The sequence below is a fragment of the Dendropsophus ebraccatus genome, chromosome 2, assembly GCF_027789765.1.
Source record: "Dendropsophus ebraccatus isolate aDenEbr1 chromosome 2, aDenEbr1.pat, whole genome shotgun sequence".
NCBI lineage: Eukaryota > Metazoa > Chordata > Amphibia > Anura > Hylidae > Dendropsophus > Dendropsophus ebraccatus.
In genome coordinates, this window is record NC_091455.1 from 86,668,026 (window position 1) to 86,680,689 (window position 12,664).

At 44.0% G+C, this 12,664-nt stretch overlaps 1 protein-coding gene and 1 long non-coding RNA gene across 2 annotated transcripts in view; one reads left to right on the forward strand and one right to left on the reverse strand.

Moving 5' to 3' along the window:
* LOC138783334 (uncharacterized) overlaps positions 1 to 12,664 on the reverse strand; it is a 68,141-nt gene that overhangs the window by 27,995 nt on the left and 27,482 nt on the right. The window contains exon 2 of the long non-coding RNA XR_011361663.1: positions 140 to 182. This is a non-coding gene — a long non-coding RNA (uncharacterized lncRNA). The remainder of the gene's footprint in view (positions 1 to 139; positions 183 to 12,664) is intronic.
* RIPOR2 (RHO family interacting cell polarization regulator 2) overlaps positions 1 to 12,664 on the forward strand; it is a 161,048-nt gene that overhangs the window by 7,873 nt on the left and 140,511 nt on the right. The gene's annotated exons all lie outside the window — the stretch shown is intronic.

Here is a 12,664-nt window from a genome sequence, read left to right on the forward strand (position 1 = left end):
GGATTTAACAGCACTGTAGTTTATGAAGCTAACAGAAATGTACATGTATTGTGCATTGCTTCTTTTTAACATTTTTTGTCTTTTATATATAATTATTTGTTAGGGTGCCCTAGGGTGGAAAAAGTTATAAAACACTTACCTATGTAGCAGTACAACTGAGTGTAAGGAGTACAGGGCTGCTCCTATGGAGAAACAGAAGAGAAGCAGGATTAGATTTCTGTGCCCTCCAGGTGTTGGTCAGGCCAGACTCACTAAAAGGTGTGCGCCTCTTATTGAATTTGGCAGGGCAACTGGGAACAGGGCCTAATTTAAGACAGCAAACAAAAGAAAAGTATGCAAAAACACTTTGTGAGGCCACATTCACTTTTTAGTAAAGTAACAGACGTTATATTCACTCTTCAGTGATTTCCATTGTCTATAAAAACAACGGTTGTTAGTTCACACAGTACATAGAATAACAGCCACCAATAAATGTCCTAAACATTAATTTCATGGCCGTTGCGAATAGCAGCTAGCAAATTAATGTTTAGGACATTTATTGATGGCCGTTATTTAGCGAACAATGGATGTTATTTTAAGTTGTTCACACAGATTTTTGTTGGCCTTCCTTTCACAGTCTAATTAGGCTGGGTTCACACTGCGTATATTTCAGTCAGTATTGTGGTCCTCATATTGCAACCAAAACCAGGAGTGGATTAAAAACACAGAAAGGATCTGTTCACACAATGGTGAAATTGAGTGGATGGCCGCCATATAACAGTAAATAACGGCCATTATTTCAATATAACAGCCGTTGTTTTAAGATAACAGCAAATATTTGCCATTAAATGGCGGCCATCCACTCAATTTCAACATTGTGTGAACAGATCCTTTCTGTGTTTTCAATCCACTCCTGGTTTTGGTTGCAATATAAGGACCACAATCCTGACTGAAATATACGTAGTGTGAACCCAGCCTAAGGCTGCGTTCATACTACGTATATTTCAGTCAGTATATGTATATTTCAGTCAGTATATTTCAGTCAGTATTGCAACCAAAACCAGGAGTGGATTAAAAACACAGAAAGGATCTGTTCACACAATGTTGAAATTGAGTGGATGGCCGCCATTTAATGGCAAATATTTGCTGTTATTTTTGAACAACGGCCGTTATATTGAAATAATGGCAGTTATTTACCGTTATATTGCGGCCATCCACTCAATTTCACCATTGTGTGAACAGATACTGACTAAAATATACTGACTGAAATATACTGACTGAAATATACGTAGTGTGAACGCAGCCTAAAAATAACCCCACCCAAAATGGTTTTGAACACGGCCATCATTCAACCTAAACGTAAATAATGTACCAACGGCCATCATTGCAATGGCGTACATCAAAGTATGTTAAACAACGGCAATTATTTGGTAATCAAAATAATTATAATTTGAGTATCATATAACAGCCATTTAAAATCATTGTGTGAACATAGCCTAAACCTGGCCTAAGGGCCCTACTGCACAGAGTGATAATCGGCCGATTATTATCGGATGATTGATGGTTCAGGTTTGGACCTTAAATCGCTGGGTGCCAACCTCAATTCATTCTAGCCATCAAGAATAAACCTACAGATTAAACTTGTTTACTGGAGGTAATAAAAAAATGGGTATAGTCCTCAAGACCAGGAATCAGCCCTACTTCATATAATAGTAGTTTTAAATTTAATGTGATTCAGTGATAATGATACTTAAAACATGACTGTGTAATATATAAAGTAAAAATAGAGTAAAAATCAACACATGTGATACAGAATAATAAATGTCACAAAATACAAATGTTGCATAGCATAAAAATCACATGAAGGAAGAAAAAGAGAAAAAAGGGGATTAAAAAGAAAGATCAAAAAAGTCTCTGTATATTGCAGTACCGCTAGTTGCTGGCCATATATAAAGTCATATTTTGGATAATCGTATCAGACTCTTGGGTTGATCTCATAAAAGTCACTAATGCAAAGAGGGCAAAATGCTCCTTCAGATATAAATAAATAAATAAATGCATAAATAATTAATGCTTGGTTGATGGTTGGTCTGGGACCTGTGGTCCTACCACTCTCCAGATACGCAGTCTATTTGATTATGTATATAGTGTCTCTGTGTTGTTCACATACTTCAACTCCAATTCGGGTTGTTACTGGAATTCATAAGTATAAGATATACGATATTACTAGGCTGCGATGTGGCGGCGTTTATAACGCCTCTCACCCGTCCTGAAGCGGCTGGTGTTGGAGCGCTTCCTCTGATTTTCTCTCTTGTGAAGCGGCCGGTCAGTGATCACAGTTCCAGGCTGGAGCGATCCTGCAGCGCGTCCTCGTGTCTCTGGAGTTGGATTCGCGCGCAGTCTCATCAGTGGCAATAAAGATATTCAGAATATCTTTATTGCCACTGATGAAGGGGTTAATTTTTAAAGAACCTTGAAACGTGTTTGGCACACACTATTTGTGGACTAATACCATATAGGATTGGCCACTTCATATTGAGACTGTTATTCTAATTTTTAATTTTTATTTATTATCTTTCTATTTTTTCATCTCTGCCATTACTGTGTAATATCACCTTTTTTGGGGGGCCCCCGTAGTGTGCTACACTACGCCTTGTATTCATCATCATTCACATCCACATCTCCATCACCCGGTCCCGGTCGGAGAGGTCAAGAACGAGAGCTAGGAGGCTAGGAGACTGCGCGTGAATCCAACTCCAGAGACACGAGGACGCGCTGCAGGAGGAGGGATAGGACGGGGAATGCAGGAATATACAGGGGAGAGCTGGGACCAGGAATACACCTAATAGCCAGCGATCAGTGAATGACCGCTGGCTCTTTAAATACAGGACCAGGAGCCCAGACCAGCGTGTGATTGGCCTGGACTGGAGTCCTGATCAAATCACATGTGTAGTCTGCAAGCCGGGTGGCAGAGGCGTCTGCCACTCAGCTTGAGCCTAATACTACTCAGCTGAGCATACAACGCTCAGCTGAGCCGCCGCACGTCACCGAGGCCCGCGGCGTCCCTGGTAACCAAGGACGTCACCCGGCCCCGGAGAGGAAGGCAGCGCTGCGCTCCGGCCGGGGCAGACATCGCTGGAGCGCGGTCGGGTAAGTTCCTGACATTACCCCCTCCTCCAGGAGGGGCCTCAGGACCCTTATTTACTGGACCAGGCTTGGAAGGGTTCCGTGCATGATATTGCCGGACCAGCAAGGGAGCGTGCATGTCTCTAACTGAAACCGATGTGCGCTCTTCTGGTCCAAAGCCTCTCCAGTGGACAAGATACTGAAGTGAGCCCTGGACCCAACGTGAGTCTAGAATTTTCTCCACTTCATACTCCAACTCACCCTGGATGACAAGTGGAGCAGGAGGAGATGACGGAGAGATCGGCGGCACATATTTCTTCAACAGTGATTTATGGAATACTGAACGAATTCGAAGAGATGTAGGTAGTTTCAATCTGAAGGTGACAGGATTGATTACCTCTACAATAGTATATGGCCCAATATATTTGGGTGCCAGTTTCCCTGATTGCACCCTCAATCTCAGATTTCTGGTTGAGAGCCATACCTTATCACCCAGTACATAATGATGGCCAGATATGCGTCTTTTATTAGCCTGTTTTTGGTATGATTCTTGGGCTTTAACCAAGCTCTAATGAGCTTGGGCCCAAACTGTGCACAGTTTTGAGTATATGGCTTCCACTGAGGGATTCACAGATTCGGCGGAGTGGGTGGATGAATACCTAGGGTTAAAACCATAATTACAATAAAACGGCGACATGTTAATGGAACGTTGTACATGATTATTGAGGGCAAATTCGGCAAGTGAAATAAAATCCCTCCATCTGTCTTGAGCATCTGCCACAAAACACCTAAGGAATTGTTCTAGGGATTGATCCTCTTAGTCTGTCCGTTGGTTTGAGGGTGGAACACAGATGAGAAGGACAAAGAAATCCCTAGCTTACCACAGAACTCCCTCCAGAATCTGGCCACAAACTGAACACCCCTGTCAGAGACAATGTTCTCAGGGACACCATGTAAACGTAAAATATGGTTGATGAACAACGTAGCTAGAGTACGAGCGTTAGGAAGTTTACACAGAGGTATAAGATGGCACATCTTAGTAAACCTGTCTACCACCACCCATATTACGGTTTTCCCCTTAGACAGTGGCAAGTCCGTGACAAAATCCATGGAAATGTGCGTCCAAGGTCTCGTAGTGATAGGTAGAGGGTGAAGGAGACCCTCAGGTGGCCTACGAGGAACCTTGGACCGAGCACATGTTTCACAAGATTCAACAAAAAGTTTAACATCCCGGGCCCATGATGGCCACCAGTAGTGTCGTGAAAGCAAATACTTTGTGCCTGCCACCCCTGGGAGAACAGCTAAAACCGAACTATGAATCTCCTCCAAGACCCGGAGGCGAAGATTCAGGGGTACAAATAGAAGAGATTCTGGAGTATTATGGGGTGCCAGGGTCTGTGATTCTGCGATCTGTGTCACTAGGTCTGGCTGCAGAACTGATACAACAACACCGGGGTTTAATATGGTATCAAAACAAATTTATAAGGGCCAAAAGCCCAGATCACATCCAGTAAACCTACCACTAAGTAAAACGTAACTTTTAATAACTTTCAAATAGAAATAATAAGTATAAAGTTGTGCTCATTAAAATCACAGAGCTTCCATAACCTTCTACAGTGAATCAACCTATATCTGTATAGTCATAGTAGCTGCAGACTACTGACTACCTCGTAGTATAATACTATCTAACTGGGCTATGAAAGCAATGAATTTAAAATCAACCGCACAGCCCCTCCACTAGTTTCACCCACACATGGGCTTCATCAGGAGGAGGGCTTCATCAGGAGGAGGGCTCCTGATGAAGCCCATGTGTGGGTGAAACTAGTGGAAAGGCTGTGCGGTTGATTTTAAATTAATTGCTTTCATAGCCCAGTTAGATAGTATTATACTACGAGGTAGTCAGTAGTCTGCAGCTACTATGACTATACAGATATAGGTTGATTCACTGTAGAAGGTTATGGAAGCTCTGTGATTTTAATGAGCACAACTTTATACTTATTATTTCTATTTGAAAGTTATTAAAAGTTACGTTTTACTTAGTGGTAGGTTTACTGGATGTGATCTGGGCTTTTGGCCCTTATAAATTTGTTTTGGTATTTTAACCATCCAGATTACCTACCTTTAGGGCACTTTATTTTTGGTTTGTTTAATATGGTATCAGACTGGTTCCTGGGAGAGTTCTTGATGTCAAAGCTGCGCGATAAGGCATCAGCCTTGACGTTTTTGGAACCAGGCCGATACGTGACCTCAAAATTGAACCGCGTGAAAAACAGGGCCCATTTAGCCTGGCGTGGAGTGAGGAGTTTAGCACTGTCCAGATAAACCAAGTTTTTATGATCTGTAAGCACTTTCACCTTGTGCTTGGCACCTTCTAAGAAGTGCCTCCATTCATCGAAGGCCATCTTAATGGCTAGTAACTCACGATTACCAATATCATAATTACTCTCTGCTTGAGAAAACTTCCTAGAAAAGAATGCCACCGGACGCAGGTGAGTAAGAGTGGCTGACCCTTGGGACAGGACCGCTCCCATCCCTACCTCCGATGCGTCAACCTCCACAATAAAAGGACGATCAAAGTCCGGCTGTGCCAGCACGGGAGCCTCTGAGAAACAATGCCGAAGTCTGTTAAATGCCTGAATGGCTTCTGAGGACCAGTTAACTAGATCCGCCCCTTTTTTTGGTCAAATCCGTGAGAGGTTTGGCTATAATTGAGAACCCCTTGATGAACTTTCTATAGTAATTTGCGAAGCCCAGGAACCTCTGCAGAGCCTTTAGGTTATTGGGTCGCTCCCAGTTTTTAATGGCTACCACCTTTAGTGGGTCCATACCAAACGAGTTTGGGGTTATACAGTACCCCAAAAATGAAACCTCTTGGATACCGAATTGGCATTTTGACAACTTGGCACAAAGATTATTAATTCTCAGAAGCTCCGTGACAGCACGAACATGTTTAACGTGAGAAGCCCAATCAGGGGAAAAAATCTAAATATTATCTAGATATACTACAAGAAATCAGCCTAGATGCTCACGAAAAATATCGTTTACAAAGTGTTGGAAGAACGCCGGGGCATTACATAACCCAAAGGGCATAACCAAATATTCAAAATGGCCCTCTGGGGTATTGAAAGCGGTCTTCCACTCATCTCCCTCCCGGATTCTGATAAGATTATACGCTCCCCGTAAATCCACCTTGGAAAACCACTTAGCTCCCACTATCTGGTTGAATAAATCTGGGATAAGAGGCAACGGATGCTGGTTCTTAACCGTAATTTTATTCAGTTCTCGGTAGTCGATGCAGGGCCGAAGACCTACATCTTTTTTGCCGACAAAAAAGAAGCCCGCCCCCAAAGGAGAGGAGGAAGGACGAATATGGCCTTTACGTAAACTATCCCTTATGTACTCTCGCATGGCCTCCCTCTCAGGACATGATAAATTAAAAATACAACCTGTAGGATATTTTACACCAGGAATTAAATCGATAGGACAATCATACGGTCTATGAGGAGGCAATACTTCTACCGCCTTTTCATCGAACATATCCGCATAGTCAGACAGGAATTCTGGAATCTCTCCCTCCCCAGGGGAACATTCTGCCAGCGACACCGGGATACAATGGGAACTACACTCAGGACCCCACCGAGTAAGCTCCCTACTAGACCAATCAAAAACAGGGTTATGCAGTTTCAGCCAGGGCTATCCCAGAATCACATCTGCCGACAAATTATGCATAAGGAGAAAATCAAGATGTTCCACATGAACAGATCCCACCTTGACTTCCAAGCGTGGGGTTATATATCGTACGTCCCCCTGGGCAAAAGGAGCCGAGTCCACCCCAGTAACATTCACTGGACACCGGAGCCAGAGGGGACATACCTCTAAACCGGAAAAAAACATGGGGTTAACAAAGTTCGCTGAAGACCCAGAATCGATCTGGGCGTATCCTGAAACACTCCTATTCCCTATTACCAAAGAAAAAGGTAACAACAATTTATTCTTGAAGGTTACCTGTGTGCCTGAGAGACCCCCTCGATAGTCTCTCAGGCGCTGAAGTTTTCCGGCGGTGATTCGGGCCTGGACGGACACTGCCGCACCCGATGCCCTGCCTTCCCACAATACAGGCATAGGTTGTTCTGTAGCCGATGTGCTCGTCTGGCCTTGGCGTCAGTGGAGTCCACCTGCATCGGTTCTTCTGGTGTGGGTATAACAGGAGGGGAAGGTTTAGGGTAGGAGACTGGAGTCACTGGGGTTCTGGGAAGGTCTGGGGTACCTCTCTCTCGCTGCCTGTCTCTCAGACGTCGGTCGACCCTGATGGCTAACGTCATACTCTCCTCGAGTGAGTCAGGAGTGGGGTAAGCTACCAGCATGTCCTTTAGTCGGTCACTTAACCCTGCACGGAACTGGAATCGGAGGGCTGAGTCATTCCAAGTGGAGAGGACGCTCCACTGTCTGAACTCAGAACAATACTCTTCTACGGGTCGCCTGCCCTGCCTTAACCCCGTCAGCTGATGCTCAGCATTGGCGGCACTGTCAGGGTCATCATATAGTAAACCCAAAGCCCAAAAAAACTGGTCAACTGAGAGTAATTCCGGTGAAGCAGGTGATAAGGAAAATGCCCACTCTTGAGGTGCCCCTTGGAGAAGGGATATGATAATGCCGACCCTCTGAGACTCGTCTCCCGATGAGCGGGGGCGTAATCTAAAGAACAGCTTGCACCCCTCCTTGAACACACGGAACCTCCTCCTGTCCCCCGAGAACTTCTCCGGGAGCTGAACGGGTGGCTCAGGAGGTGGTGGAGGGGTTACCGTGATTTGTCGGGGTGTCGTCTCCTGATCCTGAACCCTTACATCAAGCTCCTGCACCATGGTGTTGAGCCGCTGCATTTGGTCCACGATATTCGACATGGCGGTTCGATTGTCCATGGGGCAATGGCAGTATTTTTTGGCTGGCTATTCTGTCAGACTAACACAGACACAACCAGACAGTGGGCCCTATCTGAACCACCCACTGTCCCTGCCTAATTGCCTCAGCCGACGCTAGGCGGTCGTGGACAACCACAAAGACGTTCCCTGTGCTATATACGTGGTACACAAAACAATACGGACAGACAAACACAATAAGGAATAGTAAACCAGGCCGGGTCAAACCACACGGGCAACGCAGTACAAAATCAGCAATCCAAAAGAGTAGTCACAAGTCAGGCGGGAGGTCAGAATAACGAGTCGAGCGGTAGGAGGGATAGGACGGGGAACGCAGGAATATACAGGGGAGAGCTGGGACCAGGAATACACCTAATAGCCAGCGATCAGTGAATGACCGCTGGCTCTTTAAAAACAGGACCAGGAGCCCAGACCAGGGTGTGACTGGTCTGGACTCCTGAGTCCTGATCAAATCACATGTGTAGGCTGCAAGCCGGGTGGCAGAGGCGTCTGCCACGCAGCTTGAGCCTAATACTACTCAGCTGAGCATACAACGCTCAGCTGAGCCGCCGCACGTCACCAGAGCCCGCGGCGTCCCTGGTAACCAAGGATGCCGTCGGGTCTCCGTGACGTCACCCAGCCCCGGAGAGGAAGGCGCTGCGCTCCGGCCGGGGCAGACGTCGCTGAAGAGCGGTTGGGTAAGTTCCTGACATCTTCTACTTATGAATTCCAGTAACAACCCGAATTGGAGTTGAAGTATGTGAACAACACAGAGACACATTATATACATAATCAAATATACTGCGTATCTGGAGAGTGGTAGGACCACAGGTCCCAGACCAACCATCAACCAAGCATTAATTATTTATGCATTTATTTATTTATTTATATCTGAAGGAGCATTTTGCCCTCTTTGCAATAGTGACTTTTATGAGATCAACCCAAAAGTCTGATACGATTATCCAAAATATGACTTTATATATGGCCAGCACCTAGTGGTACCGCAATATACAGAGACTTTTTTGATCTTTTTTTTTAATCCCCTTTTTTCTCTTTTTCTTCCTTCATGTGATTTTTATGCTATGCAACATTTGTATTTTGTGACATTTATTATTCTGTATCACATGTGTTAATTTTTACTTTTTTTTATATATTACACAATCATGTTTTAAGTATCATTATCACTGAATCACATTAAATTTAAAACTACTATTATATAAAGTAGGGCTGATTCCTGGTCTTGAGGACTATACCCATTTTTTTATTACCTCCATTTCATACCTGCCCATTTCTAGGTTAGGGCACCTTTAGTTTAACCTCGGCCAGAACCAGTACTTTGACTGTGAGCTGCACCTGTCCCTTCTGTTTCTAAACTTGTATACTGTAGTTGGCTGGATATATCATGCATGTTTCATTTAGGGAACCAAAATATGGTTAGGTGCCTACATTTATGTTGCACTCTTTTAGTGACCAAAATGTTACAGTAATGTGTAACCCAAGTTTTATATCCATTTCCTGTGGTATTAATGGTTTCTAGTCTTCAATGCTAATGGCCATGGTCATGCTGTGCTTATACAGTATATAGCTTAGTTAATACTCACTAAGTTGAGCTGCTATATCATTTTGGCTACCATTTTTTTAAGCTTACCTAAAAAAAAAGGGCATACAGAAAAAAACATGAAAAATTATATTACAAAAAGTTTCTATGATGGGCCCCTTTCTCTCCTCAGCAATACTGGGATCAACTGTAGCCTGACAGCCAGGAGGAGCTGATAGCATTTTAGAAGGAAGTAAAACTAACTAAAAATTAAAGGGTTACTCAGGAAATTAAAAATTTATATTAAATACATTGCTTTCTTAAAGTTATAATACTTTGTAATACAAAGTATTAAAACTATGTATTAGCCAATAAAAGCCCTTAGTCTCTGAAGTACTCCTTTAAAGTCAACACAGACAAGTGTAATAATAAAAAAACATTAAGTAGCTGTATTTTAGTACATATGGTGTCAGCTGTGTCTACATTATCCCCTTTATTTCTATGGTTACGCACTGTGGTCCATTTTTGCTTGTTTAAACTAGAGAATTATGGCTTTACAATAGTTTTAATTTCCCACGTTCTGTAAGAAAAAAGATAGGACACATCAAAAGGTTAAAGATGGTAACACAAAGGGGGCATTTACAAAGTTGCTGCACTGACAACTGTGAAAAAATGCTGTAAAGCAAGGCAAATAATTAGATATTTGCCTTCACTCTCTGAAGGTTACTGCCAGACATTTTCACATGAGTTTATTCTAACTCTTTAAGGGGGGGGGGGATCTAAACAGGAAGAACGCCGCTGTGCTGGGGGGTGTTTAAAAGGCTGAAATTTATGTTAAATTAGGATGATGATGGAAGAGATTTAAAAAAGGCAGTGTTACAGTAGATTGAAAACTGTATATGGCTGCTGTTATTGGGGCATCATGGGGGTTGCTGTTAACAAAGGAAGAGACTATAAAAATAGTACACTTTTTCTTTTCAAATCTATATTTTAAAGAATTTTTTATTTTATTTCAATATGACTATCGATGTGTACAGGAGGACCTTTACATAAGTAGAAAAAGCGTATGTGCACTGTTGACAATAGGGTGAATGTCGTAGAGACATGCAACATGGAAAACAAGTGAGAATGATACATGACAAAGCAAGGAATAACCAATGGGTTTTACCCCAACTATATATAGTCAGGCAAAATATAGGTTTCCACTAACTTTTCTCATTAAGTTTGATATGGTGTGAGGTTTAAGAAATTAAAGGATCATACAGGTTATCAATGGGACAAGGCCACCTCAGTGTCTTTTTGCCTTTCCTACGACAGGAAGGGAGCAGAAGGTTTCCTAAAATTTTTCCAAGGGGGCCATATAATGAAATATGAGGGAGATCTCTGCTCCCAACTCACCAGGTCCTCCATCCGACATAGGTGGTCTACTTTGGAGAGCCATAAGTCAAAAGTTGGGGGATCCGTAGACCTCCACAGGGTTGGAATCACCAATTTCGTTGCAGCAAGTAAATTCGTAATCCTCTCTTGCCTCTTCGGATGGAAGGAGTGGTGGGGGCCCATATCAGGACGAGGGGTGTGTACGATATTGTACACTATTAAGGTTAATTGACTATCTGAAAATTGCCCCTAGTATGTATGTGTGTGTGTGTATAATATGAGGAAATTAGATTGTTAGCCACAAAATGGTCAGGAACTGATGTGATTGGTGACAATTAGGGATAAACAAATTTACAGTACTAGCGAAGCGTTTCACTAGGCTCAGCTGCCAGCTTCTCAGCCAGCTGCCTTAGAACTGCGTGCCATTCTGCTCTGAGTGCCTGAAAGAGCTGGATTTAGTCCTAGGAAACTTATTCCAGTTTTCCAGGACTGAAACCAGCTTTTCCAGGCTAACAAGTCGATGGTCGAGTAGAAATTACTATACAGAAACATGTTAAATACTCTGTTAATTGTAGTTCACATGGTTTAACTTTAGGCTGGTTTCACACTGCTCCAAATATTTGCAAAAATTACAAAAAAAATGCTGTGCCATTTTTTTTTTAGCAAAAACGCTGCCAACAGATGTTAGCTGTAAGGCAATAGAATTTTATGAAATGCCATACTTTTTTTTCTGTGGCACTTTTCTCTCTAGCGTTTTTTTGGCTGTGACAGTTTTTCTAAAACATAGCTGTCAGGGAAGGGCCAGAAGGTACAAGGACAGGTGAACCCTGACGCTGGCACCCACCTCACTGATACTACCTACTTGCCTCAGATGCCCTAGATGGCAAACGGACAACTGGATGGCAGTCCCTGTACTAGCTAAGGTGCAACACAAAACAAACAAGACAGACTAACACAACAAGAGAAGAGTCAGAATTCCGGGTCAATAACAGTCGAGCGGCGAGGTACAAACACGAGTCCAGAGAGTAGTCAGAAAAGCAAGCCAGAGGGTCAGGTAACGGGAAAAGCAAGGTCAGGAATAAATGCGAGGTCAAGAAAACACTAGGGAAACTAGGCTCTATCGCAGGCAAGGACTGAGACACTGGAGAAGGAACTTATACAGCCCGGAGTCCCAGCCCCCAAAAAACATTGGAGCTGAGACTCCAGGCTAACACCAAGTGAAGCATACGACTGGAGCCTGCTGCTGTCAGTCATATGCCTAACGCCGCTCAGCTGGGGAAGAGTGAGCCCCAGCCGCGGCTAGCAGTAGGCGTATCCAGCAGGCTGACTGCTAGGGACGCTGCCGACGCGCCCCTAGCAACCAGCCCTGCACCTAGGACGCCGTCGGCGTCTCCTGCTCTCAGCCGCGCGCACCCGATGAGCAGAGCCGTGAGCGAGGCCGGCCGTGACGTAACGACAGTGGGCCGGTCACTAGAGACGCCGGCGGCGCGCCCCCAGCAACCGGCCCTGCACGTCACTAAGGACGCCAGCGGCTTTGCTCAGAGTCCGGCCGTGCGCTCCGGCAGAGCCAGGAGCCGAGCGCACGGCCCGGACCCTGACAATAGCATGGTACAACGTTTTTGGTGAACTTGCATGCTTAGGCTATGTTCACACCATTAAATGAAGTCAATTGTTATTGAACGGTTGTCATTTAATGGCAAATAACGGCTGTTATTTTATAAGGGGTTCT